This window comes from Zalophus californianus, chromosome X, assembly GCF_009762305.2.
Source record: "Zalophus californianus isolate mZalCal1 chromosome X, mZalCal1.pri.v2, whole genome shotgun sequence".
Taxonomy (NCBI): Eukaryota; Metazoa; Chordata; class Mammalia; order Carnivora; family Otariidae; genus Zalophus; species Zalophus californianus.
Genome location: NC_045612.1, coordinates 124,114,846 through 124,141,571, shown reverse-complemented (window position 1 = coordinate 124,141,571; position 26,726 = coordinate 124,114,846).

Below are 26,726 nucleotides of genomic sequence, written 5' to 3'. Positions count from 1 at the left end.
ATTGTGGTAATAGAATTGCTTTTGTGACATAATTTGCCAAATCTCTTATTAGAATGCATAGATCTAGAAGCAGTGTTGTTTGGTCTGTGCATCGTATGTGGGCAGCCTGCATAAAAAATGAGAGTGGACAGGGGGTGGAGTCAGACACCGCGTGAGCATGCTGCTGTCTCTTGGGATCTAGCGGAGAAACACTCGCTAACGTGATGCATAAAACGTGGAGTATTTCCCTAAGGACCTTTTGGAAAGAATAGTCTTTAACACGAATGAGTTGCCATCATGTAGGATATTTTCACTGATCTTTGAATCACTTAGGACTGTAAAACCTTTAGTATTTCTACTTTATTAAAATGCGTCATTGCGATTCTACAGAAGTGCCTGGGGACCACAATAACTTGGAATTAAGAATTCTTACTTCTTTAAGGAGCCTGCTACCCATCCTCGCCTGAAATCTTCTTAGAGAATTGTTGCTAGTTCATAAGGAAATGCAATACCTCCACCATTCTTAACTCCTATGGTTATTAACATGTGTATTAAAACAACCTAAATGTTTTCTTAAGCAACCCTGGATAACAACATAATTATTCTATCTGGATATAGGATCATATCAGCACATGTTAATAATGGATCGTTTTCTAGAAACGCAAAAAGAGCAGGGATGAATTTCACTGCCCTTACTCCAATCATTGGAGACCAAAATTGGTTTACCCCAAACTCCTGAAATCAAGTAAAAAGGTCTACTCGTGTGCTTACAGAGTTATTTGTTCTGGATTTAATCTTACAGCTACTTAGGGGAAAAATTGAACTTAAAGGTAAAATGTCACTAGGTGTATTTTCACATCTTGCTCAAGGCGTGATTATTATGTCCCTGTTTAGTTATCTTGAGGGGAAAAAAAATGTTTTTTAATGCTTACCTCATGTTCCCTGAAAATTCCTCATGTATTTTTCTGAGATGAATATCCAGGGAGGGGAGGAACATCTCTGTCCTGCAGTGAGAAGTTTAGGAGTAGACAGTGGATTAGCTGAAGTTGCTTCTTTAGACACCAGTGTATGATTTATAAGTCGTGGAATATGAGAGTTGCCCGGTCGGCTGTCTCCGTTACCATGTGTGTTGTAGGCATGACTCTGTAGAGCCACAGGTGCAATAAATAGGGACACATAATAAATGACTGAAGAAACATCATCTGTATCATGTAAAGCAATGAATGTGGAGCTACAGGAGAAAGACATACAAATTCCTGTGAGGTTCTAGAAGACAGAGTTCAGCCGCTCATCCAAGAGTGTTTCGAAGGAGTTGAAAGCCACAGTGTTGATGCCAACCTATAAAAACCCATTTGTAATACACGGTCTATCTTATTTTCCCGTTGAGCTGAATGGGGCATCCTCCTCTGAATATTTTTCCAGGGCAGAGATGATAAAGGACCGATAAAACACATTTTATGGTCTTAAGGACGAGGGAACGGAGACGCAATATTCACATGAGAATAGAAATGGTGGTACGGCATATGCCGTACTTGCCAAATCGGGGGGGGGGGGGGTCGTCCTGGAGTGTCATGTAATTCAGAGCACCGAGGCACTCCTCAGAGACGGATAGTGGAGTCTTCACAGGAGCTGTAGGGGAGGGGAGATCCGAAAGAGCCCATGCAGGCAGAGGAATAAGGGAGTCAAGGTCTGGGGGTGGGGAGAATTTAGTAGTGGTATTTGTCCCCAGCTGCACTGAGATGGAGTCGACGTGGAGCGTTGTGTAAGTTCAAGGTGTCCAACGCCGTTGATCGGATGCACCGATTTGTTGCTGCAGGATAACCATGGTAGCATTAGCCAACACCACCCTGTCCCACAATTCCATTTCTCTGTTGTGCTAAAAATAGTTGACCTGATTCTCTTGGCAACTTTCACGTGTACAATACAGAATTGTTAACTATCTGCACAAGGCTGTGTGTTGCCGAAGGTGAGTGGTCCCCCTGATAATGAAGCTAGGATTCTACCGAAGGAGGTTTTCTACCCTGGTTCTTCTCTGAGAAGGGACTTCTAAATAAATCGAGGTGGAAAGCGAGGATGGGAATGGCCTTTTGAGGGGCGTTCTATACTCATGGAATAATGGTCTTTTTGCATGCTAAATCAATTTTGCACCCTGTAAAAAGTAGCTCCGTACAATCTTCCCACGTGAGAATAGTGGTTTTCTTAAACGGATGATACCTCCAGAGCCTCCAGACAGCTCAGGGGCTTGTGAGGAGGGTAATGAAGAAACAAAATTTAGTTTTTTAAAAATACATCTGAAATAGACTTGCAGATGAAGATGCTGCTTCATCAGATTACCGATTAAAAAAAGAGTTTTGGGATTGCAGAAATGTGGGAAGCAGGTGGCTGATCATTTGACTCACTGAGTAACGATGAAACTCGTGTGTGGCTCCGCTTTCTGCAGCAGGCAGTGCGTTTGCGCTGCACGTTAAAGTGGCAAGAATGCGACACAGGATACCAGCAGTGAAGTATGCCCCTTGTCTACAGAGTATGATGAAATGGTGTCGTTGCCATACTCGGGATTGGGTTTATTGTGCTCTGAATTCTTTGCTGTCTTTAGAATTAATCTTTTCAGCCATCTTTTATCAGGTATTCATCTCTCCTAGCAATTAAGATGCTGGGGCAGAGCTTGAGGTCAGTCAGTTGAAGCTAATGCTCTAGTTCATTGGATAAAATGATACAATAGGAGCATGAATCAGCCCCTATCTGCCCACAATTCCCCATCCCCCCCCAAGAAAAAAAGTCATTTCACAGCCCTCTTTATACAGGTATTTCCAAAATATGAACTTTGTGTGACCTTGGCACTTCGCAGATAATTTGAACCATTATGTAAGTGAAAACATACTGTAAAAACATACAGAAGACAGACAAGTCACAACTTCTGCAAGGGCCAACTGTTTCATCAGAGAAGCATTTTCTCATTATTTGCTGGACTAAATAAATATCGAAGCCAAGAATAACTACCTTCTTACAATTCGTCACATGGCCAACTCCGCCAACTCGTAAGTCTTACAAGAAGGGGTTAGGTTGAAAGCTCGACATCACGAGTTTCACGGAAAAGGCAGAAAGTTGAAGCTTGCCTTTAAGTAAGAAAATAACAATAACATTTACAAAGTGTCTCGCGTTGATCGTGGTTCTGCCATTCTGCACGTGGAGACCCCCTCTTTGTGACCAGATCCCTGTTCTGTCTCTAACCGTCCCAGACGCGTGAGCCGTGTGCGGGCACCGCAGCACGGGAAGGCTGTGGGTCTCCTGGGGACGCTCGAGGGGACGCGCCGTGGGTGCCGCGGCTGAAGGTGCAGTAAAGCCTCCACGCAGCCGCCCAGCACTTGCGTGTGGGGTCACAGGCTGTTTGAGCAGCCGCCCCGAGGCTCACTCTTTTTACCCGCGGACACACTAGCATGTTCCCGTCAGGGTCAGATCTGCAATCCGTCGCCGGCTCTTAGCTTCAGGGACCTGTGCCCAGCTTTGGGGGAAGGAAGCCTTAGGATTTACCCTGGGTTTGTGGTCACAGGTCAGGAGAGCCCAGTAGTCTGCAGTCCCTCGGAGGAGAATGCACAGGTATTTTGTCCAGTGAGCTGTAAAGAGGGACAGTCCTAGAAAAAAGGAATTTCAGACAATGCTGTCTTCCTTTTCAGTGAACGTTGGCTGTTGTGTTTTTTCCACATTAAACTGTCGAATCTTTAGAATATCATGCAAAGATTATCTGTGTTACCCTGACGTTTATAGAGGGATGCTTCGTTTCCTGATGAATCTCCTATATTACACCCGGGAAGCTTTTTTTTTTTTTTTTGGAAAACATGAAATGCTGCTTGAAACGGTACATGAAAATTTTCTCTTGTTCTTCTACATCATCTTTGACTAATAGAATTTCAACAGAAGCCAAAATTTGAGGTGGCTCTGTAATTGTAAAATTCCTAGTAGCCACATTGAAAAGGTAAAAAGACAGTAGTGAAATTAACATTATACTTTATTGAACACAGTACATCTAAACTATTGTAAGTGCTGCGTGCAATCGTAAAATATACGAGGAGATACTTTATATTTCACTTGGTTGCATATTTACTCTACGAGGTCAGAATGTATTCTGTATTGACAGAATATATTTATATAGCTCAGTTTGCAAGTGCCACCCTTCTGAATGCTAAACACCAGCATGTGGTGAGTGGCCACCGTATGGAACAATGTGGTTCTCATTACAGTCGGTGTGGTTAGGCAGCGTGGAGACTGGCCTCTGCATTACCCAGTACCACTGTTGGTCATCACTGACTGTCTGTGAAAGGCCCTCTTTGGATTTTGGTACCATTGACTTCATGCTGTTACAGGATAGCAAGGTAACCTTGGCTTCCCCTCACAAGACCTTCACCCGGAATTCCTTCACTCACATTAGGCATTTCTCAGAACCATGTAGGGAGTCCCAGACTGCAGGGCGTACACTGAGTGTGTTTGCGGACAGAATGACGTTCACCTCAGAGACAGGTGGGCTGTGGCTCAGGAGGAGTTGACTTTCAGGAAGTTAATTCAGCATGCACTCATCATGGAGGACTTTAACTCTTGTAAGGACAAACCAAGATGAAACTTTTTTTTTTTTTTTAAGATTTATATATTTATTTTTTAGAGAGAGAGCGTGAGTGGCGGTGTGGGGAAGACGGAGAGGGAGAGAGAATCTCAAGCAGACTCCACACTGAGCTCGGAGCCCAACACAGAGCTTGATCTCCTGACCCTAAGATCATGACCTGAGCTGAAACCAAGAGCCGTCACCCCGAGATGAATCTTTTAATGTGAACGTCTGCTCATCTCCCATGGAAACAGTTGGCAGGGACCTAATATATTATTTAACCCATTCCCCTCTTCTTAGAGTTGAAGAAACCGAGCCTTGTGCAAAGTACCCGAGTCACCTAGGACTTTGAAAAATATTTTTTAAGTAAAACAAGATCTTCCCATCATTAGAGATACCTTTAAAAGATGGATTTTTAGGGGCGCCTGGGTGGCTCAGTCGGTTAAGCGTCTGCCTTTACCTCAGGTCATGATCCCAGGGTTCTGGGATCGAGTCTGGCATCGGGCTCCCTGCTCTGCAGAGAGCCTGCTTCTCCCTCTGCCTCTGCCTCTCTCTCTGTCTCTCATGAATAAATAAATAAAATCTTTAAAACATAATACTGATATATAATTAACTGAAGTCCAAATTTTTCTAGATTTCTTTACTTTTTACCGATGTCTTTTTCTCTTCCAGGAGAGCGCATTACATTTAGGTGCCATGGCTCCTTAAAGTCCTCTAGACTGGGACAGGTTTTCAGACATCCCTTATTTTGGATGTCCTTGTCAGTTTCAAGGGCGTACTGCTCAGGTATTTTATAGAACGTCCTTCACTTTACCTCAGTCCATACTGCAATGTAGAGCAGAGTTTGGCAAACTTTTTCTGTAAAAGGCCACAGAGTAAATATTTCCAGCTTTTCGAACAGTACATGGTCTCTGGTGCAGTCCCCGAGCTCTGCTGTTGTCCTGTGAAAGCACGCATAGGCACTATGCAAATAAATGGGCAAGGCCATGTTCTAATCAAACTTGATTTACAAAAATAAGCAGGGGGCCGAATCGGTCCTTGCGCTGTTTGCCAAGCCCTGATACAGAGGCAAGAATGCTCCACTAAACTAGGTCTTTCTGGTTCTATATAGGGAAAGAAGGGGGAAGAAAAAAAAAAACCAGATTGATAAAAGCAACTGAAAGAGACAGAAGTCAATTCAAGTCAAAGAAAGGCTTGATCCTGTGTGGTTAAAGAACAAGTATACATCATGAGAGACTATAGGAGGTGAACCTTTCTGAGGGCGCTGTTACAGTAACCCCCTCCACTCCGTTGGCTGTTACCGCACAGCTCCTTTTCCAGTTAAACAGAACTGCAGGTTGTGGAAAATGATGCCAGGTTAAGTCGACCTGAGGGCAAGGGTGCTTCGCTTGTTAAAAGTGACCCTCCCTTCCTGGAAGCCCTGTTCAGTAATTTGTAAATACTTTTGCAAACTAAGTAAGTGCTTTGCCTGCTCAGTGCATTCCTTGTTCTTTTTCTTTTTTAATCAAAACCAGGAGTGCAATATTTCTCTAGTGTTTCTCTTCTTCTTAATCTTGGTGATACTATTATTACCACCGTTAACCGTGATAGTACCAAGTCCTTGAAAGAGTGAGTGGGTCAGGTACTTTGTAAGACCAAAGAGTCAGCTGTATAAAAATATTTTTCCATCTTTTATCACTCTGTAAGCTCAATTGGAGTCCTCATTTTGCCACATGGCAGGCAATTAGGCTGTAGCAAAATTCTAGGTAAACTCATTCCCTTAGAGTCAATTAAATCATTTCCTGCATTCTTTCTCCTCTTCAGTGAGATGACATCTGAAATCCTAGACTCTTAGAGTCATTGCCCTGGAGCAAGGCATCACTTCCGGTCACTGGCTTGCCTCTTTCTTGTCCTCAGTTCCCGGCCATTGGTTGGTCCCTTGCTGAAACGCAATAGGATATTCTGTCGCATCTGACAGCGGGCAATATCTGACTGTTCATACCAGCTCTGTCTGGTCTCCACTGAAATCCACATCATTTTGGGGAATCGGGGTTTTGGCTGTTCTGACCTCGTCTCTCAGAGTGTGTGGGGGACATGGTGCATGCACAGTCTGACCTTGTGTTTGCCTGTATCTGCCATTTCTTCTGCCGTGCTCCTAGAGCATACCGGAGAGATCTGGGTGCCCTGCAGACCCTTGCCCCGGGGGCTCCAGGATGTGACTATGTGTTCCTCTGCCCTAGGGTTCCTGAACGCACTTGGGGATTCTGTCATGTGTCCCCCTTGCCCTGGTCTGAGGCAGACACTCTCTTGTGCACTGAACGGGCATGTCATGTTCTCTCTCCCTCCGACTCTGTTCCTAATAGGGCATGGAGTTTATGTCTCTTCCTTTGCGGTCCCTCCACACTTGGCCTTCTTGTTCCTAAATACCTTTCTCATACCTCTGCATTAGTGCCTAAGCAGGGCTGACTCACTCTGGTTTTGGACCCTGGTTCCCAAGCTACGGTCTCTCATTTGGGTAGCAGCAGCCTCCTACCAGCTGGTCCCAAACAGAGAGGATGACAAGGAGTTGGGGGTTCAGCGTTTTGGGGAGAGAGCATCATGGGCCCAAGGAGAAGAACACACACCTTGTTCTGTTTCGCATTAGTAGCCCTTTCACCATATATCCACTATGGGGCAGGACCTCACGGACAGAGAATCCTAAGTGTCAGAGACATGCTCATTGCTCCATGGAGCCAAAGGAGAGTCCAAAATGTGTGAGCTCTGGAGCAGACTAATGCATGGGCCATCCTTGCAGCTAACATTACTTAAATAATTTTCATTATGTATTTTGTGACGGTGGAGAGATCTACCTTTCCTTTTTCCCACTATTGGTTTTTTGATCAGAGCGTAATGCTGCCTGCGTCGAGTCAAGCCTTATGAAATAGAGGAAAAGGGAGCGCTCTGTTACGCCGGACCCCACCCCGCTCCTCCCCTCCACCTTTTCTCCATGACCACACAAGGTCATCACGCGCCCAGCAGCCTCTAGCTCTTCCTCTGATCTGTTCTTCGTACAAGTTCTCACCCCTCGACATACTGTAGACATTTTTGTCTCTCCACGCTAAAAACGGTTCTCCGTAAGAACAGATTGGTCGGTTTTGATCATTGGCAGGTCACCAGGGTAGTGTGGAGAGCTCGATAAATATTTACTGGATGAAGTAGTTGCATTGCATTTATATATTCATTTCTCTGGAGTGCTTTTTTTAAATGTGTAGCCCACGATGCACAGCAAGACATCCCGTCAGTAAGTTCCTATGCTATGTGTGGTGTGTAGTTCTTTATGAGTGTGCTGTATCAGGTGGAGAAAATGGGAGAATGTTTCTGGGGATAAGCATGGTTTTTCCTGTGTGTGGGAAGGGGCCATTAATGGGTGCAAGCAGGAAATGAGGAGATGACTGCTCCTCTGAGTTTCCCCTAGGACAGTGTTCGTATCAGTGGTGCTCATTAGAGTTGACCTTTACTGAGAGCTTCTGGAGGAATGCACCGTGTCACATACCCCTCCGTGCTAAGCATCTCACATATGGTTGAGAGTTCAGTTATCAAAACAAGCCCGTAAGGCAGGACCTACTGTTGACTCCTGGGGCTTGGGAAGGCTAAGTAACTGACTCAGAAACCCAGAGAGGGTACATGGTGGGGACAAGTTTTGAGAGCCGTCTTGTCCTGGTACCTATTTTCTAGAATCAAGAAATATTTCTTGGACCCAGAATAGGGTCTGGATACAGAGAATGTTCTATACATTCTTAGAGTGGGTACACGAGTCCTAGGCTGGTGGCTTCCTATTTTCCAAATGACGTCAGACGTAGGGTCGTCAGCTGAGAATAGGTTTTGGGCAGCTTTGAAGATAAATGATTGGAAACGATTCTGAGAGTCTCAGAGATATAACACAAAGGACAGAACAGATTGGGGCCACTCTGAAAAGGCCAAGGCAAATCCATTAAATCCTTTTAGGAAATAATGCCCGTTCCAGGAGTTGTACACACATACGCTGCGGGCTTCGCGCGGGTAGAACAGGAATTTTGAAAAAAACAAAACAAAACAAAAAACAAAAAAACAGTGATCCAACTGCTCACATACTCAGAATGATGACTCTATTTTGGGGTTTGGGGTTTTTGTGTGGTTTTTTTTTTTTTTTTGGTTTTTTTTTTTGGTTTGGTTTGGTTTTTTGGTTCTTATGTGAGGACATGGCTGAGTGTTTCATCTTTAAATCATCCCAGAGCACTTTGCAACCAATCTGTGTATTTCTTTTCCCAGATGATAGCACTATTTGGTTTGGTCTGGTGGGCGTCGTTGGCCTTGGCTAACGTCTTGTATTTCAAGCTCTTCTTCCCTTTCCAAGCTTCCCCGATCGCTTAGCCACACGGTGCATTGTTCCAGCCCCGGTCCCATTAATCAGGCTCTTGCCAACTTTTCGCAGCTTGGGAAGAATTTTTACTCAAAACATTCAAACCCAGCATTTCACGGAATTCAGCTGTGGTTAACAATGGGCAGCCTTGTTGGTGGGGACCACATTCAAAGTTAATGGGCTTGAAGGAGCATTTTGGTGCCTCTTGGAATGCATGAGAGCTGGAGCCCAGGCTGCTCAGTTATCGGCAGCTACAGCTGGAATTAGGATGCCCCAGACTGGCACACACCAGCCGTACAGACAGCTTTGCTGGCTCCGCGGTGATCTCCGGGCCTGGGATGGGGGACAAGTAAATACGCGTCTCCGTACGCACTGCTGTGAGCGCTCCCCGTCAAATGCAGGGATCCGCCACGAGAGCAAAGTTGGGTATTGTGCCTCCCGTGCTTTGTGTTGCCCTCAGATTGAGGTCACAGTGGCCTGCTTTTTCTCCTGCCATAGAACAAAGCCCTCTAATAAATTTATTAAGTCTAAGTTATTTGCAATTCATGTGCTCTTTGCAGATCAAGAGTGGATTAGGGGACGATGCCTTCACACAAAAGAACTGAGGCCCGGGGAGGAATCAGGCAGCAAGTGAGGAGAGGAAGCCCTTCTGAATCATCTTAGAAGCACGTCAGGTAGGTTCCTCTACCGACCACGTAGAACACCCGCTCCTGTGTTCATGCTTCGCGAAACTGCTTTTTGGAAGTTTCTGATTGTTCAGTGCAGAATTGTATTTGACACACTGCGACACGCTGTGCCCTTAATCGACGTTTTTCTCAGCAGCTTACTGATTAAGGCATCACTTACATTTTCTACCATAAAAACATTTCATTTTCTGTGACGGAATTTAAAAAAAAAAAAAAAAAACAACAACAACGAGTAAACTTTATTTCTTAGCAGTTTTAGGGTTACTGAAAACTTGAGCAGAAAGTACAGAGTTCCCGTATCGTCTGCTTTCCTTCTCACGTGTAACATCTTACATTGGTTGTGGTCCGTTTGTTGTAATCGACGAACCAACACTGATACATCTTTGTTAACTAAAGTCCCCAGCTTGCATAAGGGCGCCCTTTTCGAGTTGTTCAGTTTTATGGATTTTACCAAACACGGAATGTCATGTCTCTACCGTTAAAGTAACATACAGAGAAGTTTCAGGGCTCCAGGGCCCCTGTAATCCACCTAATCATCCCTTCATACCTTCCTCTAATCCCTGGCAACCACTGCCCCTTTTTTACCGTCTGTGTAGTTTTTTAGTTTTTAAGTCTTGTACCTTTTACCATCCGAGCATGTTCCTTTATCAAAACTGAATTTATTTTCCTGAAAATGACCAGCACCAAGAGATTGCGACTACAGTTTAGGTTCAAATCGTATATTTGGTTGTCACACGTAACATGTTTATAAAAAAATCCATCAAGCATTAATGGATTCATGTGTTTTTGTTGTTGTTTTAGAGACAGAGAAAGAACGTGCGTGAGCACACGGGGGGAGAGGGAGAGGGAAAAGCCTAAGCAGGCTCTACGTCTAGTCCAGCGCAGAGCCCGATGCGGGGCTCAGTAGCACGACCCTGAGGCCATGACCCGAGCCGAAATCAAGAGTCCGAGACGCTCAACTGCCTGAGCCCCCCGGGCCCCCCTAGATTCACTTGTGTCTTGAATAATAACAAGATCATTAAGCACCCCTAGACAGCAATGGCAAAAAATTACCTCAGAGTGTACTAGAAAGAAAAAGTTTTAGGTTGTGATTTCAGTGTAAGGAACTATATCCTAAAGGACTTCGGAGACCCGTGGCATGAAGAGAGTGAGGTCAACCAGAAGTCTCTTGCGCCCAGTCCGGTTGTGGTGTTTGGGGGGAGGGGCGGGGGCAGCAAGCTTCGGTTTGCTTCTCCGAATGCGCTCTCCACGCTTCTCTGTGCCCTGACAAGGGGCTTATGCACCTGGCAGGCCGTGGCAGTGCTGGAGGGCAGGTGAGCCTTCACGAGGTCGCGGCGTTCTGCTCCGCGAGGAGCTGCCACGGCTGGGGTCCCCCATGGTGCCTCTGTGCCCGAGCCCCATGTGGGTGCGGCCCAGACCAGCTGGTATCCGCCTGCTTACTGAGCAACTGACTCCTCTGTAGTCTGTTGCCCGGCGAGTCCTGGCTCCGGACAGGGATACAGTCACACTCCGTGCCCATTCCGACACATCTGCCCACACACCTCTTCCCCAGACAGGCTGTCACGGTCCTCCAGTCTTGTTCTTCCTAGAACCCCAGCGAAACCCGCTGACTCTGCTCCCCGTGTGCCTTGAAGTCCCGCCTCAGGCCGCGGTCCCTTCCAAACAGTGGCAACAAGTAGGTGTCGTGCTCACGTCCTGCCCACACGGACGGAAGGCTTCCTTCAGCTTTCTCTTTCACCATTCCCACTTCACAGGGAACCCTACTGTGCTTGTCCAGTGTCAGGATTTGGAGTGGGGCGGGGGGGGGGGGGCGGATCTTAAAATACAGGTTTTATTATTATTATTATTATTCAGGTAGGGTCAGGCCACCAGATCAGGAGGCAACGCCATTGGAAAGGTGGCTTGTTTCAGTTCCCAAGAGGAGAGGGCTCCCCACGACCATGCGGGGCCACCCAGGGAAGCATCGGGGTCAGTCTGGAGGCAGAGGGAGAGCGGAGAACGCAGACAGGAACCCCTTCGTTGTGGGAAGAAATGGGTGAGGGAAGCAGGCTGAACACGTCGAGAATGGGCTTGCGTGAATAATTTCAGCAGGCTCCGTGGTGTAGACGGATCACCTGACGCTGGGGTATTTTCAGGCAGGGCAATAGTAGCCCGCCGTGGAAGAGCCTAGCAGGGGAAGCGGTCACCGGGGAGGGGTGATGGGCTCTGCACTGGGTAGTGTGCACGTGCAGGGTACGCCCCGGGGTGAGCCATTCTCTGTGCCGAGGAATTGGCTTGCCTTGGGAGAGGCAGTTCCGCCAAGGCTCACTAGGTCCCTAGATCTCAAAACACAGCATACAGGAAAGGAAAAGATTCGATGAATGTGCCTGTCAGGTGGCACCCAGTTGACAGTGGACAGCTTAGATCTCACGGTCTGTCTCTGTCCCGTGGCCGAGGCGGGGTTGGGCTCCACCAGGACTCTGTGGAGAGCAAGGGGTGGCTGTGAAATGGGTCAGACCTGGGCAGAAGAGGGCCTGTTTGCTCCTGAAACACCATGGGGGCTTTCCAGAAACTTCAGTCCACCTCCTTATCTGCAGAAGAGCAGCGAGAGGGCAGAGGACGCTCTCCATGGGAGATTAGTGTGACAGACAGACGGGATCCTAAGAGCCATTAACTCAGCTCTGGTGTCTTTGCACCTGGCGTGCCTCCATGCAAGTGTCATATCGTCAGGAGAGAGAATACGATGGGCTCGGCTTGGCTCAGCTGCCTACCCCTGTCCCTGTGGGATCGTGGTGATTGGAGCACAACTTGGCGACCACAGAAGGAAGCTTCTGTCTTTTTCAGTGCTCCAGAAGAATGTGTGCTTGTGTGTGTGCGCAATATGTCCTATATCACGGGAGATAGCCTCTTCTTGCATAGCTGAGCTTCAGACGTCCATCACAGTGTCAGCGTTGAGCTCAGCCATCTTCCCCACCCTGCAACGTACCTTCCAGATGTAGAGCCCTGCGCTTCCTTCTACCATGACCCGGGCCACCGCCCGTGCCGTGGACAAGGCTGATGTGCTCTGTCCAGCACAGCGGTTCTGACTCCGGCACGCGATGCCCCACCGTCCTCCGTTCGCGGTCAGGCTTGACGATACACCGAGGTCCCGACAGGTGCACTGGAAAGAAGGGGTGGAAGCCACGTGTAGGAACAGCTCCCCACAGAATGCTTCAGCTCTCGCTTCCTCTGCTTTGGGAATGCCGGGAGGCCACTGTGTTTCAGAGATCACTGCTGTTAACTGGAGGAGGCCCGCCTGTGCCTCAAGTGAGCAAGAGGTACGTGTCGGTTGTGCTGAGGCACTGAAACGTGGGAGCTTGCTTGTTACCGTCTCCTTGTCTGTCCTGTCCGGACTAATTCATACCATGATCGGTGTATCTGCAGGGTCTTCTTGTTGTACGTTTGGTTTTCTGCACCCTACTGTAACTTGAGGATAGGTTTTTGGGTTACCGTTCCCAGGAACTTGTAATTTTCTGCTTCCCACTTAGTGAGGTCTGAGAATAGATTCAGGAACGAACCTAAAGAAGAAAAGGTGACAATGGAAGATGTGATATAAACACAGATACCTCAGTATACTTATGTGTAATCCCATGTACGCACACGTGTACACATCTCTGTCTCACAAAGGAGGGGATATGTTTGGAATAAAAAAGGAAAAAGAAAGTAGTGGAGTATTTTTGTTTGTGTTTTAGGTTTTTCTTCTGAGCTTTTCAGTGATTTATTGCTAGCGTTTAAAAGCTTAGACTGAATTTAACTAACTTTTAGATCAAGTTCCGTAGTTTTTAAGGAAACAATCTTAACTGTAATAGATGTTTGCGAAGGTAGTGAGCAGCAAATTGGAAATCTATTACACGGGCATTGAAACTCCGTATGCACCCTTGATGCAGCCCGGGTGTTTAATACAATCCATATGGGTGGTTGCATTGTGCTGACGAGGCCCCAGGCAAAACAGGTTATTCTGGAGGCAAAAACGTGGAAATGTAGCAGATATGATTTGATCTTTATAAGACATTTGATGTTTGCTTGACATCTGCGATGAGATAGATCATCATTTAGCAGCCGTAAAATCAGCAACAGTTGTCTTTTCTGGGCACAATAGCAAAAGACGAGGCTCTGCTGGAGAAAAGAAAGCTCAGCTCCACTAAACAGGAAGCCTGACTTGGCCAGCATACCCTTGACCTTCACTCTATTGCCATGGCAGGGCTCGTGTTCCGTGGGACTGACATGCCCACAGTGGGGTAGGAAGTGTCATTCATTTCCACAGGGAGAAGAATGAGGTGGTGACATCAGTGAGATCCGACCTATCCACACTCCAGATCTGCTTGAGAAACTGACTGAAGGTCAGATACAGAGAGAGATGCAAAACACAGCCTCTCGTCAGCTCCGCTGGGTACACATGATTAGACCGTCTTACACTTGAGAAAACACAGGGCCAGATACAGAGAGAGATGCAAAACACAGCCTCCCGTCAGCTCCGCTGGGTACACATGATTAGACCGTCTTACACTTGAGAAAACACAGGGCCATTGGTCCCTGAAGAGAGACCGAGAACTGCCCTAAATGGACACTGCTAAAAAAAGCTCACTGTGTGTTTCCCGTGTGACTGAAAAAACACAAGTCGGAAAGAAAGGCACAGAGAGACACCACACTTCACATAACACAACCTACAACTTAATCTGGACAGTAAATGCGAATAAGACCTCTATGAACATAAAAAGGCACTCATACCAGATTACAGTCAACTGGTAAATTGTCTGCCAGAGACATACTTAAAGCAATTTGATCCAAACATTTTTACTGAAAAGGCATGCAATGTATATCAGGGAGGAAAAGTTAATATGAAAAGGGATAAAGAAAAGTATAGATAAAAGCCAAAATAGTGAATGCTAGGAAAACTGTCAACAAGTGTAAATAAGCTGTGAATGTGCTTTTTTATTAATTTACTTTAGTTTAAGTAGGCTCCGTGCCCAGCGTGGAGCCCAGCGCAGGGCTTAAACTCACAATCTGGGGCCAAGACCTGAGAGCTGAGATCAGGAGTCGGACGCTGACCTGACTGAGCCCCCCAGGGGCCCCAAAGCTGTGCATGTGCTTCGTTGTCACGAGTAAAAACCATTAGACATACGTACAAGGAGAAAGGGGGGCTCTTCACACATACTGCTCAGACCTCAGAGATCACGTAAACAGAATTGGAAAAGTTCACGTAAGAACCAAGTAAAATAATTACCAGGATGTGACATAGATGTCTATTTATTTAATAAGTATGGATCCACAGCCAAAGTTAGGCAGACCATGCCCTTCCGTTTCAGGACCCACAAAACATTTGCAAAATCTGGCTTTATGTTTTGCCACAAGGAACCGGCCTCCCCCCCTGGGAAAAAAAAAAAATCAAAGGGGGCAGTAAAAGACACCACATTTTATGATTTAGGGAACAAAAGATTAGAACCTAATAAAAAATGTGGTAACACCTGAAGTGGTATGTTCTTTTAAAAATAGCACTTTTTAAATAACAAGAGTTAAAAGAGGACATTTAAAGTATAATTACAGGTTACTTAGAAAATAATGCTAATGGGCAGACTATAAATCCAAACATTAGAGTTGGTCAGTGGTTCGCTGACAGACATTTAACAGCGAGTTCCCCAAGTGTATATCCAGCATGAGTATTGTTCGCGTATCTGGTTATATTAACGAGTAAGACAGAAATAAAACAGTGAAGATGTACACCAGAACTTGTGCAGCAATAACTGAGTAGTGTCTTTGCTGAACTGGGTAGTTAATAGTCCTTGAATCCTGGAAGATACTTCCTCCGTGTGTGGTGTGCGCGCGTGCACACGCGCGCACGGGTGTGTTTGCCTGCTTGCTATTCACAATGTGATGGCTTTAGACTCAACGCTGGGTTTTTTTTATGTCTTGTTTTGTTTTGTTTTGTTTTGTTTTTATGTTTTATTTTGTCATGTGAGTCACCATACAGTACATAATTAGTTTTGACGTAGCGTTCCATGACTCATTGTTGGCGTATAACACCCTGTAACGCTGTTTTATAGTTAATGTGCACTGTTACCATTTTCTGCAACATTTTCGTAAGTCCCAGGAAAATCAACAGAGCAATCGGTGTGAGTCCTGGTTTGGAGCACCTGCTGCCTTCTGTGGTGTAAATATTCCCACCATGGCCAGTTCCAAGCTACCAGTGTGGTCACTGCACACGGGAACGGGGAGAGATCTGCAGTAGGTACCACTATGTAACATTACTGCTGTAAATGTAAACAACCTCAAAAGCAGCGATGATATGTAATGAAAAAGATAGGACAATAAGAGAATTGTAGGTTTGGATAAGTATTACTATGGTTTTAATACAGTTTTGTTTTATAGAATGTGATTTTTTGGTTTTATATGATGTAATTTAAGTAAGTTTATATAATGTAGCTTTTACTATTTACTAATGACAGCATTGTACAGCAGGCTCCCCGAATTCCTGAAAAGGAGCAAATCAGCGTGAGCCACCTGCAGCCCATGACAGGCAGGCAGTCCAGTTCAAAATGTTCTTAGAAGAAAATTCAAAGTATCTAATGTTCTCATTCCAAACCCAATAAAGTAAAATATGAACCTTGAAGTAATTCAACTAGACAACCCCAAAAACAGGACAGAGGAGAAATTAATAGAGCTAACAACAAAAAGAGTAGTCAGAAAAGAGGAAAATGGGTGAGATTTATAAATAAATACTATGTGGTTTCTTGGAACACACGGCAATGCATACAACTTAAATCTGCCAGTACTATCGTCGTTCTGGTTGACCCCCGTGCTCTTGAGAGAGAAGGTCCCGGACGTGGGGCACGGAACACATGAAGCCAGAGCAGGAAGCAGGGGAGTGCTTGTGGTAGATGATGGGGACGGGTTCAGATGACTCTGAAGGCTTATCTGCGTCCTCCTGTTCTGGAACTGAAGTCCCTTTAGGTGACAAGTATTTTGGTCTGATTTTGAGAGCTTGGAGGTTATGAAGTTTCCCTATGATCACAGTATTTGATTTGGCTCCATACGGCTTCATCTGGCCCATGCTGTGGGGGCATCTCACCAGAGAATAGGTCCCGAATCTAGTTCCAAAGATGTGGGAAGGACTATCTAGCCAGCAGGAGGACCGGTTTATACCAGTCTAGCTTGCTCAAGACCTTTACATGAGCTGAACAAAGTATTTTAAGGAACCCACTCTTCGCTGAGACTTAGTTATTTAGGTGCAGAGGAAAGAAGAAGAGCAAGTGGACCCGAGGAATAATGTCACTTTCCGTCGCCATGCCGGGCACTCTCCCGATCCGGGGCTGTATTTGGGATGCACGTGGCTGACAGAGGACACAGGTGTGATGCCGGCTTGCTGGCAGCTGGGCACCCAGTCCAGATCCATGTGCGTAGGGACTCTGAGAGCAGAGTCAGGCCTCAACGCATCCCTCAAATGACAAACCAGAAATGCCCACTGTGGGGCAGCCTTCGTTCTGCGGCAGGCTCCACGTTTGTTTTCCTTGGTTCTCATTGTTAGGTTTGGGAGCTTGCTTCTCGCTGTCTCATTCCGTGATGAGATGGCCATATTAGTTTTAGTGAATGTTTCACGTTGGTTCCCGTGAGGTTCTTGGTGCCATTTAAGGTAAGCCAAGGACCAGTAGAAGGTTGCAGACGGAGACAAGATTTACATTTGCTGTCTTGGAACTGGCCTTGTAGTCTAGAAACAAACTTGATTGTTCCTTGTAGGTTTTAATTTCTTATGGCATGGTGCACACCGCAGACCTATAGAGAAAATGCTGTATACGCTAGTCTAAGTGAAAAAAAGAGAGGGGAGAGAAAGTGAATGGGGGAGAAAGAATAAAATGTAATGGAAAAGTAAGGATGTAAAATGGGCATGTATGGGGAAAACAGTAGAATGTTTGTGAGGATGACCTTTTTCTTGGTGGAATTTTAGGAAATAGTCTCATAGTCATGGTCTCCATTGAGAAAAGATATCACAGATGCCCCCAGTCTCTCTACCCACCTATGAAGTGATAGATGAAGGTTATTACATAGGTAATCTTAGCCCAGGATTGTAAAGACAGTGAAATTTCTATGCTATTAAAGTTTAAAGGAACAATAAATCCCTAAGGTACTAAAAACTGACCAAGACCATAAAAAGGAAGGAATACATGTATTAGATATTATAAAGGTAGATTAACTGTGATATTAAAATCTGACAGAGATCAGAAAATAAGAGTTACCTGCATATATATGTGTCATCTCAATTACAATAAATATTAATGCAAACTCTCTAAGTGAGCATTTAAACTAGCAGTCTATTAAGAATACCCCATGATAAAGTAATATCTGTCTTAGGAATACTGGAATGATTCAGTACGAGGAAATCTACTAATGTAATTCATGATATTATTAAGTTAAATGAAAAAAAAATTACTGTTCCAATAAGTACCAAAAAATAATTTCATACAACCCAGCGGTTATTTCAGATTAGAGGTCTAAGCAAAATAGAAATGAGAGTAATAAAAATAAATTTGACCACATGTGTTTTGAGGCTGCAATATCCCATTGGAGTCAATAAGAAAGAAGAAAACAAAAACAAACTCAAAATGGATTAAAGACCTACATCTGAGACCTGAAACCATATAGATCCTAGAAGAGAACACAGGCAGTAATTTCTCTGACATCAGCTGTAGCAGCATTTTTCTAGATAATGTTTCCTGAGCTGAGGCAAACAAAAGCAAAAATAAACTCTTGGGACATCATCAAAATAGAAAGCTTCTGCACAGTGAAGGAAACCATCAACAAAACTGAAAGGCACCCTATAGGATGGGAGAAGATATTTGCAAATGACGTATCCGATAAAGGGTTAGTATCCAAAATATACAAAGAAGTGATACGACTCAACACCCAAAACACAAATAATCCCGTTAAAAAAATGCACAAAAGACATGAATAGACCGTTTTCCAAAGAAGACATCCAGATGGCCATCAGGCACATGAAAAGATGCTCAACATCACTGATCATCAGGGAAATACAAATCAAAACCATTATGAGATATTACCTCACACCTGTCGGACTGGCTAAAATGAAACAACAGGTGTTGGCGGGGATGTGGAGAAAGGGGAACCCTCTTGTGCTGTTGGTGGGAATGCAAGCTGGTGCAGCCACTCTGGAAACAGTATGGAGGTTCCTCAAAAGGTTGAAGATAGGGGTGCCCCTGGGTGACTTAGTCAGTTGAGTGTCTGACTCTTGGTTTTGGCTCAGATAGTAAGCTCATGGGTTGTGAGATTGAGTCCCGTGTCAGGCTCCGCCCTCAGTGGGGAGTCTGCTTAGAGATTCTCTCCTTCTGCCCCTCCCCCACTCACGCTCCTGGGCCCTCTCTTTCAAATAAATAAATCTTTCTTTAAAAAAAAGTTAAAGATAGAACTACTGGGTGCCTGGGTGTCTCCACTGGTTCAGCGTCTGCCTTCAGCTCAGGTCATGATCCCAGGGTCCTGGGATCTAGCGCCGCATCAGGCTCCCTGCTCAGCGGGGAGTCTGCTTCTCCCTCTGCCTCTACCCCTTCCCCTGCTTGTGCTCTCTCTCTCTCTCTCTCTCTTTAAAAATCTTTAAAAAAAACAGAACTACCATACAATCCAGCAGTCGAACTACTAGGTATCTACCCAAAGAATAGAAAAATACTAATTCAGAGGGATACATGCATCCCGATGGTTATAGCAGCATTAGTTATGATAGTCAAGATATGGAAGCAGACCAAGTATCCATCAACTGAGAAATGGATAAAGAAGATGTGGTATGGGGTGCCTGGCTGGCCCAGTTGGAAGAGCATGTGACTCTTGATCTTGGGATCTTGAGTTCGAGTTCCATGTTGGGTATAGAGATTACCTAAATAAGTAAACTTAAAAAAAAAAGATGGGGTATATATATGCAATGAAATATTACTCAGCTATAAAAAAAAAAGAATGAAATCTTGCCATTTGCAATGACATGGATTGAACTAGAGGGTATTATGCTCAGTGAAATAAGTCAGTCAGAGAAAGACAAATAACATCTGATTTCACTGTTTGAAATTTAAGAAACAAAACAAATGAGCAAAGGCGGGGGGAAGAGAGGCCAACCAAGAAACTGACTCTTAACTCTAGAAAACAAACTGAGGATTGCTGGAGGGGAGGTGGGTATGAGAATGGGTTAAGTAGGTGATGGGGATGTGGTATGGAATTGTCCAATCACTGTGTTGTACCCCTGAAACTAATACTACGCTCTATGTTAACTAACTGGAAATTTAAATAAAAACAGAAAAAGAAAGAAGGGTACCTGCTATCGTTTTTATTGTTAATGTCAGTGTGGAAGGATTAGCCAACGCAATTATTTAAAATGTTGGAAATCAAAATTAACACTGTTTGAAGACGGAAAAGTCAAAAGAATTTAATAATAATAATAATAATAAACTAATAGAAAACATAAGGATATTAAATACAATAGCCTTTTAGAAAATAAGCCTATACATGTAGTTTCCTGTAGTTAAATGACCTTGAATTTGTAACAGAATTAAATATTTCATTTGTAATAGCACAGATTGTTATAAATACTCAAGAACTCAAGGAACATTGTTCCCATACCTTTTTCCTGAGGAAACTACTAGGAAACAGTCTTTAGACAACAGAAGTTACTAGAGGCATCACCTTAAGAATAGGGCTGACCACTAATTACAGGTACCTTATAAAACAAAGACAAAATATAGGTTAAAGTAGAGAGAATTAGTGCAATTGCCACATATTCTGACACTATGGATGCTGTATAATGATTGAAAATGAGAGATAATGGCAGTAGCATATGCAAAAAATTGAAAGTGTTTTTAGCAATTATACTTGGTCTTAGTACCGTGATATCAATACTGTTGTGTTTGTGATGTGGGGATAGGGTGCATGAATAATGAGAAGATGTTTTAATTCTGCCCTGTGTTCTTGAGAATGAAGATTTTCAACGTGGAACAAAGATATGATACGGAAGAGATTTAAAAACCTTGCACTCCTAAATTTGCATTGGAAATATTAGTATGAACTCTCAAGTTTCATATATACTTTTCACAACTATGTTGAAAATTCTTAGAAACAATGAGCAATTCAGTGGCAGTGGCATTCCTAGGACTCAGATTTTGGTTTTGACATATACCATTTCCTATTTTCAGAAGCTTGAGTTTCTTGGAGAAATGACTGATTCTTGTCCTGGGGCAGGGGATGCGGAAGATGAGACTAGAACATCAGGACAAATCAGAGCAAAAAGGATATAAAAATCTAGTAGGGTTAAGTCAAAAGAACTCAGTGGCCAACTTGATGGAACTCAACATTGGCCAAAGCTGAGACAGTTTGAGCTTCACTGAGGACAAGATTTGTAATGGACTGAAACCCGTCAAATATACTTAAATCCATGGATTTATAAAGACATTTAAAAATAAAACCAGTTGGTCACATTGTGAGGATGAGAGGTAGCCAGTTTATTACCTTGAAAATCTTAACGTGCATCTTGCTTTTTCTGTGTAAGCAACAGAACGTTAGCTGAGAATTGCAGTGACTACAGTTAAATTAATGAATAAATAAACCGATCAAATTAGAACATCACCATTTTTTGCCCTCCGTGAATTAATGGATGTAGGCATTGAATACTCGATGCTGATAACAAAAAAAAAAAAAAAAAAGAGCAAAAGCCACAAAATATTTACGTCCTGATGAAGGATTCAGTTCCAACTGTGGTCTTGCCAAATGGATCCAGTCTGATTTTGATCAAGCCCCTGAATTCAGCTGGTGATTATCAGAGACCAGAACACCCTGTTTAAGCACAACATCAACAGGCAAAACATGTAATACTCAGACTGTGGAAAACGCTACAATCCAAACCACCCAGGTTTCGCAACAGATAAACTGTAATGGAAAAGAGGGGGATATAGCATAAACAAGACTAAAATCTGAAAACACACACACCAAACACTAACCAGCCTACTCCCCAACACCAGCAGCATTCAAACAAAGGAGAGGATTTATGACCAGCTTGCTATGCAGCCTGACTGTCCCACGTGTCTGCAAAGCTTAGCTTGGTGCCCTTCCATAGGCCTGTAGCTTCTCATTCCTCTCTCCTCTGGAGTCTCTGTAAGGAGAGAGGTTGGTAAGTCTGAACCTGTTAAATGATCCGTAATTACCCACAACTTGTAAGAGTGGCATTAGGATAGATAAAAGACTTCGGCCCAGGATGGAGTGGAGGAAATTTTCCAAGGGAAGAAACCCCTGTCTGAAGATCCACATGCCATCGAAGACGTGAGAAAACCAGTAGAGTACACAGTGCGATGCGAAAATGGAACAGGAACAAACTGTATTTCTTTTCCTTACCTTGCTTTTCTAAATATCAGGAACATAGGGAAGAGGAAGATTAAAGAGAAATCACATAGTTCAAGATCTGCTAAGTGAGTCGGGCCACCCAGAGAGCCTACATGGCATGTCCTCCCCCGTCTTTGAAGACCGAAAGCTGGGGCCAGCTTCCGGCTCTCACTCATTCCTTCATTTTCCACATGGTATGTGGAAATGATTCCAGTGGTTGCCATTGAGCTTGGCCAGGAGGAGAACCAAGTGGACTCTGTGATGAATGTAAAAAGCCTTCAGGGTTGGAAGCTGAATTCAGAGAAGAACCAGATGCCTGAGAATAGCATCTTCCTGGAGTAAATCCATCTCCAGCAGAGAAGTCAAAAGAGCCAAGGTCTACCACCCAAAGAATGGCATGTCCCATGTCTCCAGAAGAGTACAGACCAGCCCTCCTCAAATCCAGGGGCTCAGGACAACTTAGTATTTAAATCCCGTTCCTTAGCAAAAACAAGGCAAACAGCGTTGAGAAGCATTAGTTCGTGCTTGTATCAGTAAAAGTAAAACCTCTGCGGAGGGCCACGCGTGGCAAGCATGGCCAAAATGGAACAGGAAACCAAGGATCTGTGAAAATATAGGAGGCTGTAAACGTGTCAAAGCCACTGCCCTGGGGTGCTGGAAGAGACTGTGAGTGTGCTGTGCATTTCACAAATATCGGTAGTGTTGTTTCTGGTACTTTGGGACGATAGAAAATGTCCCCCGTGAGTTGTTGCCCTGGAACAGAGACCTCTTGATGCACATTGCTGCACCTGTCACTGGGTCCCTTCTAGCTGTGTGTTTAAGGCACTACAATAAGACAGATGGAAAAAAAAGATGAATGGATGCAGAAAAGTTAAAACCCTGGGGAAAAGATCAAATCCAGCACACTACCGGAAAGGTAGGACCTCGGGGTAAAGATCAAAGCAAGAGTGTTGTAGTGAGGCCCTACCTTAAGACTTCTGAAGGGGTTAAGGTAGGGCTTAGTAGAAGCTCTCAGCTGGGCACAAAAACTGCCAACCTCGGGGCACTGTCCTTGCAGAGCCTTACCTACACACAGGAGTCGCGAGGAAGTCTAGGACGGTCTCTGTCTCGTGGTTGTAGGTTTGTATCTAAGAGGCCAGTCACTCATCTCTTTGGTTCACGTGCCTCGAGAGCAAGAGGAGCTGCATCCAAGTAAACCCGTCTGCACCTGGAGATGATTTAGGAGACCTCGTCTTTTAATTTAAGCCTGATCCTGATGCTAGAATGAGAGGAGGCTTTGGCATCGTGGAAGAGAAGTGAATCCTTGGAAACCAGATATTGGAGGCTGGTTAACAAATCTCCAAACGCCAAGTCCCATTGAAGCACATCTTGTATGCATGCCCTTGTGCAGCCCCCCTCCTCCTTGAATTTGGGCTGTCTCCCTGACCCTAGTGGTCACGTGATGCTCTGCCCCTCCATGCCTGAGTCTCAGGTGGATGTGGAAGATTTGCTGTTGTGATTTCACAATCCCTGAGCCACCACGTGAGAAGTCCAGCTTCCCTGCTGACGACAGTGAGACCTTGAGCCTCAGGAAGAGGCTCTGAGACCATATGGGAATCCCGGATGTCTGGACATCCCAGCAGAGATCAGCCTTCTAAGGACCCCCGACAAGCTGCCAGGAATATGACTAAACCATTTTATATGTTCCGGTCCAGTCAAGCTCTTTCAGATAGCTGCGGCTTTTCAGCCAGTATCGCGTTGAGGAAAAACTACTGGTTGAGCCCAACTGACTCACACAATCATGACGGATAATAAAGTCATTGTTTTAATAAAGTACCGAGTGTTAGGGTAGATTGTAACATAGCGGTGAAAGAGCAATACCTACGTTGACTATAATCACAACCCGATTACATCATATTAGCTGCCGGCACCACCGTATCTGTTCGTAAGTAGCTTTGCAGATGCTGTTCCCTCTGTGAACTACTTTCTTCTTGGGGCAGGAAAAGCCTACTTGTCAGTAGTCTGTTGAAGCCTAACCTGGCTTCCCCTGGAGAGAAGGGACTTCGCTCTGTGCCTCCGTCATTCTCCAGGTCACCAGGTAGGTAGGTAGGTAGGCAAATAGACAGACAGATGACATAGGTGGATGCATAGTAGATCTAGTAGTAGATCTGCTAGTAGATCTAGTAGATCTAGTAATCGCAGTGATCTGCATATAGGTCTGGCATGCTCACTCTTTCTTAGTCTTGGTATATCCCCACTGCATAACCCCGAAGAGGTTCTCAACACCTTTTGTTGACTGAATGAATAAACTTCGTTTCCGGACTTGTTTAGAACTTTCATGTGGATTTTGTAAAGAAGAAACATGAAAGCTACATTGTAGGATCACTCGCTATCAAATACATGTTGTATTAAATATCCCACCCATCCAACTTTTATATTTCATTATTGAAATCAGTTAGTTTTAAACATCCCTTTTAGTTGTTTTTGGAAGGAAACTCTGGAATGTGAGAACCATAAATTTTCTTAACATCTTCTGAAGCCAAAGTGCTGACTGCTGATCTGTTCTCCTCTTCCTGTGCCCTGGCCAGCCACAATTTATTGCTTAAGAAATAACAAAGTTAAGCCTTATAACATTGAAATATTTCAGTAACAAATTGCAAGAAGTAACAAAAAGGAGACAGTAAACATCATCTGCTAGCCTCTGGTTCCTTTGCATTTGCAAAAGTAAAAATCCGACATTTGGGGCGCCCGGCTGCCTCAGTCGGTAGAGCATGTGACTCTTGACCTTGGGGTCAGGAGTCTGAGCCCCACGTTGCACATAGAGAGTACTGAATTAAAAAAAAAAATCTAACATTTTCCATCTAAGCAGGGTCATCATTTAAAAACAAACAAAAATAGGGGCGCCTGGCTGGCTCAGTTGGTAGAGCATGCAGTTCTTGATCTAGGGTCATGAGTTCAAGCCCCATGTTGGGCATGGAGCCTCCTAAAAACAATAAATACAGTGGAAAAATGATCAGCCCCTTAAATAAATATGCTTAAATAGTTATATACTGATTATGCAGATTGCAGTTCTGTCTCAGTAAAATTTCATCAGCATATTGGGTCCTTCTATATTTATTGGATCCCCAGAATAGAAGACTTTTATTCCCCAAGGAGGATTCAAAATATAAATCAGGCAAAAACACTGATCCGTTGACTCACAGGACCTCAGGATATATGAGCGTTGGAAGGGAAGTTGCAAGTTTTCTAGATTAAATTCCCAGCACTGTTTGGTGCTTCCTGTTACATCCCTGTTACATGGGCACCCAGCTGTGTTTGAACAGCTTCAGGAATGAGGACCTTCAAAGTCCTAGAAAACTGTCATTCTGAGTTCTGGCTAGAAAATGAAACTCTCTACAAAGATATGAATAATTGGCATTTGAAAAAGAGTATCCTGCCTTACGGTTTTCAGGCACAAACACATCAGGAAATAAATTATGTGAACTTCATGTAAATTCGTGTAATTTTTTTTCAAATTAAAATTGTTCAAAGTTCATAATGGCTATAACAAGAGGGTCAGCATTACTGCAACACCAGGAGTGGAATTTTCCTGGTATTTGGAAAAGTTCAAGAGACCATTCAAGCAGTGAAATGATTGATAACTTAGTACATTCTTTGTTGATAAGTCAGCTGAAAACCACACCAAGAAAACAGATCTAAAGATGGAAAATAAGAGAAAGTGAATGTTACAGCAAAGATAAAAAGTCACCATGCCGTTCGGTTACAAAGACAATGGATGTGGACTTCAAACTGTTGCGTAAAGATACTCAGGGGCTTTTAGGGATAGAGAAAGGATTTCAGAGTGTTAAAACAAATACCTTAAGCGTGTTCTCATTTGAAAACCTGAAAAGAGATGAAATCTTTACAGGTGTTTTTTCACTTACCAAAAAAAAAAAAAAAAAAAATCCAAAACCTTATACATCTCTGTCTCCACCGTAAAATACACTTTTCTTAGCTCAGGGGCAGGGAGATACCATGTACTCAGGGAATATTTGCTGAAAGAAAGAGTAGAAATGGGAATTTCCCTGAGTGTAGGCAAAATGAAGATAATATAATAAATAATTGAACTGAAGAAGTTGACCACAGTGATCATTGTGCATTTTGGGAAGTGATGGTCTTTGTTGGAATATTCTACATGCAGTATAACGGTGTTCCTAAGAAGGCAAATTGGGGGACAGATTTGAAATTAAGGCTATCTGCTGTCACAGACTTCTTTATCCCAGTTTGATGCTACCAAACCATAACACCTCTTTGGTTTTCAAATATTATGGGAGACACTTACAAATCATACGGCGTCCTTCAAAGTGCTTATGTAAGATTTATATAAGTTATCATGTTATAAATTCATTTCTTGGCCTCTTAGTTATTTCCTGTTATTTTAGTTTTCAGACAAGATGAAATCCAATCACTTAAAAAGCAATTTACAGCTAGGCCACTGCACAAACCCCACATTCCGAAATTACTTCTCTTCTGGGCTTCTGTGGGAAAAATACGTCAAGTTCATTCCCTCACGTATGTCCAGAAGTATGATCAGGATGTTGGGATTGTTTTTGACCACTCTGTAGAAGCTCCTGGTGTTAGCCGGGAGGTTGGGTGCCATGTAGACCACACCATTTGAACACTAACTGGAAGAAGAGAGCACTTAACCCTCACCCAAGACAGAAAACACAGCTAATTCACAGTCTACAGATACACAGAATCCTATCAGATGTCTTTG